This window comes from Protobothrops mucrosquamatus, unplaced genomic scaffold, assembly GCF_001527695.2.
Source record: "Protobothrops mucrosquamatus isolate PMUCROS unplaced genomic scaffold, P.Mucros_1.0 scaffold546, whole genome shotgun sequence".
NCBI lineage: Eukaryota > Metazoa > Chordata > Lepidosauria > Squamata > Viperidae > Protobothrops > Protobothrops mucrosquamatus.
Genome location: NW_015386850.1, coordinates 565,005 through 571,004, shown reverse-complemented (window position 1 = coordinate 571,004; position 6,000 = coordinate 565,005).

Below are 6,000 nucleotides of genomic sequence, written 5' to 3'. Positions count from 1 at the left end.
TTTTTTTGATAATTTATTACAAGTTATTTTTTTAGGCAAAAGAAAGCCTAAAATCAATACCTTCTCCTTCCCATCTGGGAGACTGACAAACTTAACAAATCATCTGCATATAGCAAAGCTGCCATTGAACAATCAAATCCAGAAAAAATCCCTTATGCATCTCCATGGGGGAGGCAGAAAGACAATGGAAAGACCTGGATTCTAGTTCATCCTCAGCCACAACACTGGGCCAGCTGAAACTAACTCATAGGTTGCTAGGATAAAAGCAGGAGGACGGTACCATATACATTGTTTGCAGCTACTGAACAGAAAGAGATATAAACCTTATAAATAAATAAACAAACAAACAGTTGTCATGATTTGATTCTCATAGCCACATAAGGATAAATACACATATGGTACTTTGTGGTACCATGATGAACAAAGAGATCGAAAACAATTGCAGAAAACATGTTCTGTATGCTTTCCTTACCTAGTTCACTATATTATTTCTCATATATACAAATCTATTCTAAGAATACAATATAAATGGAAACAAGCAAAACAAGATATCAACAGCAGCCAAATTCAAACCTATGTAATATCTCTGAGGAAGTAGTAAAAAAATCAGATTTTACTGAATTTAATCTTGAATCCTGATTACTGCATCACAGCAGTTTTCTTTGTATTGGGATATGTCCAATATCTAAAAAGTACAGAACTGCAACCACCTACCAAATAACCATATCTGTTATTATTTTCATTTGAAAAATAAAAAGCCAACCAGCAGCTTGCATATGAAGAAGATCCTAGGGTTGTTCTTGTGGGTAAAAATGGGTGATTGCTTTGAGTTCCTCAATGAAAGGTAGAAGTAAATTCAAAGTATGCTTGCCAATTGCTTCTTAATACCACACCTTTCCATTTATTATTATTTCAAAAATGAAATAAAAACAAACAATCAAAGCTAGTCTGGTGTAGTGGTTGTTGACCTAGAAATCAGGAGACTGAGTTCCAAACTTACCTTACTAGGCAGACAAAACTGGCTGAAATATTTTGGGCCAGTCACTCTGTGTCAGCCCAACCCACCTCATGAGATTATTGTTTTGGGAAAAATAGGAGGAGGAAGGAGTATTGGTATGTTCACTGCCTTGAGTTGTATATGAAAAAACGTGGAATAAAAAAACCTAAAAAAAAAATACTTAATAAATATGGTAAACCAGGAACAGAGATCCTGGGAAATCTCAGAACAACATCTGTAGGTAAATATAAGTTCTCAAGACTATTTTGTCTAACCGCATCATAATTTACTCATTGATATAATCTATATCTTATCCTAGATTTGTTAAATTCCAATAATTCCAGGCTTAGCAGATAAACTTTCACATAATGTCCACAAAAAGCATATACAGATTTTTTTTTTTAAAAAAATGCTACTTTCAAGTACATTTATAAAAAGACATACCTACCTTATACCACTCAACCAACCACTCAATTTCTAAATACTTTTATGCACGGTAAGACAATGCAATGGATATCAATATAGTTTGGTTTCTTCTTATTTTTCTTGCTTTGTACAGTAGATGGCCAAATATAATTGCACAATGAGGAATATAGTACAACAACATATAGTAGAATAATAGATACCATACTTATAAACAGATTACTCTCCAAGAGAAGGTTCGCAAATCCATTTTGTTTGCAAGTCCAAACTAGTACAAAAACATGCACAATAACAATTCTTACCTTACATAAGTGGTAGCATCGCAGTAAAACCTGATGGTAATGGTGTTGGCTCGTCTTCATGAGTTGATATGACATGTTTCTTCCTCTTCCCAAAGAAGTGGTCCAGTGAACTTTTGGTGGCGGCCTTCCTCTTTTTCTCATAGATGACACTGTACCAGTGGATTGCATAGGGACAGCTGCAGACATTTGGTAAAGCGCTTGATATTAGGGTCATCTTGAACAATGGCAGTTTTTTCTCAATCAAGCAGAAAACTTCAGCCATCAGTTTGATCTAAAACCACTTCAGTGCTTCAATCTCTTCCTCTTGTTTTTGCTGGCTTTCCAATTCCATGAGGTCTTTTTTTGAAAAAGACCTCTGTATGTGGGCCATTTGGAAGATGGCATTTGGAGGTGGATACATAAACTTCACATTTGGGTGGAAATCATTCAGGTAAGCTGTTTGACCTGGAGTCATTATCTGAAATAAGCAGAATCTTGAACTCAATGTTTTTCTCATGGCAATAATTTTCCAATTCTGGGGTGAAATGGTGGAAGAACCAGTCTTCAAAGATGAGAAGAATTAATCAAGGTTTCATATTAACTTTCCACATAACAGGAAGTGAGCTCTTTGAGATATTTTTAAAGAGACTGCAGATTCATGGAATGGTTTTCGGCTCGGATTAGCAGAAGTACTGGTATCTAGCACCATAGTTAGCCTATTCTTCGCAGCTTTGAAGGTTGGCATTATCATCTCCTCCCTCCAGATGTAGGTTTGTCTGCTGTTTTCTTACAATAAATATCTAAATTGAATATCTGCTGAGGCAAATAACCACTTTTTTAGGAGAAAGTGGGAAAAGATATCTGTAGAATATGTGGCACACCAGAAACTTTCCTGCCTTCTCCCAGTTCCAAGGATCTTCTCGGATGGAGTCATGGAAAAGGTTTCTTCATATTGGTGAAAGTTTGCAATTTGAAAATTCTTAACTAGAGTAATATCTGTATTGTCTCATCTGTAATTTGTCTAACTCAATATTATCTATACTGACATTTGTTTCTCAGGCTCAGTAGTATAGATGCTTCGTAGCATTCATTTGTGAATGAGCTGTACTCAGTCCTTTCCAAATGCCAACTAAATCAACAAGTTACACACAATCATATCAAGTCAAACATTTATATCTAACATGACACTGTTTCTCTCTTCTCTGGAGTCAGCCATGATGTTGACTATGTGGACAGGTTTAGTAAATGCAACATGCAATCTAAGTACAACGCAATGAGACTTGATCTTTGAGATATTTGATTGGGTATGCAATATATGAAAATTGATTTTCTAGCACAATATTTTTCCACAAAGTGTAGATACAACTTTGTAATATTGCATCTCACTTTAAAATCCATTCAACATCCTGATATTTCCAAAACCATCTATGCCTACATGATCTGTTATTATTTTTCCTAACTCATTTCTCTCTAATATGGCATGATTAAACTTGCAAAGCAGTCATATCACATGCCACTTTACTTAGAAATGAATTCCACCATATTGTTTACAGTTTTTAGCTGTAAATTTTTAGTGATGATAATATCTTAACTAGAATGTTATTTCTATTTCAGATAATACCATTTTAGACATCTGGTGTATCATTTAAACAATAGCAGAAATATATATGTAAATTTGAGTTGCAGTGAAAAGAATACAAGTCAAATGTAAAGTGTTACAAGATGCAAAACAAAAAGAATAGAGTTTAGGTGATTTGAAATTATTTTTTGCAGCTTGCTGCTTAGTTTGTGTAAAAGAATGGATGCTGCCACAAACAGAAGACTTGGAATTAGAAGAACAGGATTTAAGATTTGGGTGGCATGGATATCTATGGCATGATAAAGCTAAAGTTAATGTCAATTTTAAAAAACATTTTATTAGACATGCCATATTGAGAATATGGAACAAATATACACCTAGTTTGTGGTGCTTAGCATAGGAAACATTTTATAGAAAATAAATGATGCCTAAGCATAAATGGTTAACTTACTCTGATATATTAGCATTTGGTCAAGGAGAATGTAAAATAAAATGAAGTCAAGAGTTGATGGTAGAAAGATTTTCAGGTCAATGGTTTTCTTATGTAGAACTATCAGAAATTTAAATTAGATAAACTAATTTCGAGTTAAACGTTTTAAGACTGAATTTGAAATGGAATTGCATAAAAATGACAAACATGTCACTGCTAAAATGTATAAGATTTATTGAAATAATGCATGATAAAATGAACAAAAATCTTTGATTACAATATACAAATGCATCGGGGAAAATATGTGGTTCAAATGATTGAAACTTATATTATATTATAGTCTTAAATATTTTTTTTAATAAAATATTATGATTGGTGCATGTCATCAGAAAAAATAGCCTAGCATGTATAAAGGTTCTTCAAATTTATGCTAGAAATTTAATAAAAAAGAAAGGTCATTTTATCATGTTTGGTGGACAGTGTTAAAAAGGTTGAAAATTGTGGAGTGAATTACATATAATACAGAATATTTTAAAGATTAATATACAATTAAAACTAGAGACTTTTCTTTTGGGGCCGATGGATAAGCAATTGGAAAAAATCCATTGAACTTTCTTTTTGTAACTGCAGTGTGACTATTATGTAGAAAGGTAGAAAGATTTGATTTTAACAGAGCAATGAATGGTGAAGTTAACTGAACTTGCTGAGATAGCCAGCTTTAAGTAGAGAAAGGACACTGTCTAAATTTAATGGTTTTAATGATTTTTTTTAAAAAAGATAATAGAAATATGTAAACAATGCTGTAACCATAGCTCAGGAGGTCAATTTACATCTATACTTATAATTGCTATAAAAGAAAATTGGAAGTAATTTTTTTATATTCTTTTTTCTTTGTTTTTCAGCTCTGAATTTTTGTCTTTGTTCTTTTCTTATTTCTTTCCTTTTTCTTCTTTTTTTCCATTCTAAATATTAGTTCTTGTTAGGTTTTACCTTTTTTTAAAAAAATTAATAAAGTTACATAAACGGATTTTAAATTTTTAATTCTGTCATTAGAATTTGGATGGATAATTTGTGAACCTTGGATAGATTTCAAAATCTCTTTCCTCCAGGAAGAATAATCTGATAATTTATTGGCAATTGTCTGGAAAAATATTGGTGAAGTAAATGGTTGAAGGAAGGAAATATGTCAAAAAGAGAGGGAAGACTCTTTTTCTTATCACTAGCACTTGGCTCCTGATGCAGTGCCACTGACAAAAATACCGTAATCTGTAGGGGGAAAAATCCCTCTTTTGTTACATAGCCTATTCTGAGAATGCATCCAAATGCTGTTTGCAAAATGTATACGTTACACTAACATCAAACATTTTAAAATGTGTGATACACCTACATTCTGGACATAAATCTGAATCCAAAATTTATTAAACAAAGGTCAGAATATTCTGTTCTGAAACTTTCTCCTTAATTTCTGAAAAAGTTACAACACATATTAAGTAGTGAGAGTTATTAATTAATTTCAGATAAGAAGAGGTATTATTCAAAGGAATCTGCTTCAATGGGAATCTATTTTGTCTCCTGCTCGACAGCCTGCCAAACTCTGTTCTGCCAAGGACAAAAAGAGACATTTTATTGTTTTGATTGTCTATGGCTCTCAAACTTAACAAAACTTATTCAATATGAAAATATTCATATTAGACAAATACTTATTCTCGACAAATCAAACAGTATCCTGAAGTCTAGAGATTACATTAAGAATATAGATTCACTGCTGGATAAGATGAAATGGATTTATCACAGGGAATGATATGTAATGTATAAGTAATTCATTAATATCAGTTATTTTCAAAATAAAATATATAGTCCCACCAATGTCCTAAGATAACCATTCAAGGCTCTTCTCTGGCTGCTCTCAGATATTAAGATGAAGGAAGCACTACATGAGTGAACCTTCTCAATTATAGCCTACCACACATTCTACTTCCAAAGATATCACTTTTATATATATATTTTTGGCAACAGATTTTAGTAACTCTTCTTATATTATAGGCCATTAAAACAGTTATATGATCTTGCTGTTGAGTCATTGTTTTGAACTTCTTTCAGAAAGATATTTGTATATTTAATGATTAGTGCTACATATTATTTTAGTCTCTTTTTTCTGCTTGTTTTCTGCTTTTAATGTTTACACATATTTGAAGTTCACTGAATTTTATTTTTGTTTTATGTGGGTTATATACAGTAAATCACTTGAGATCATTCTGTTATACAATGCTAATACATTGAATGAATAAAG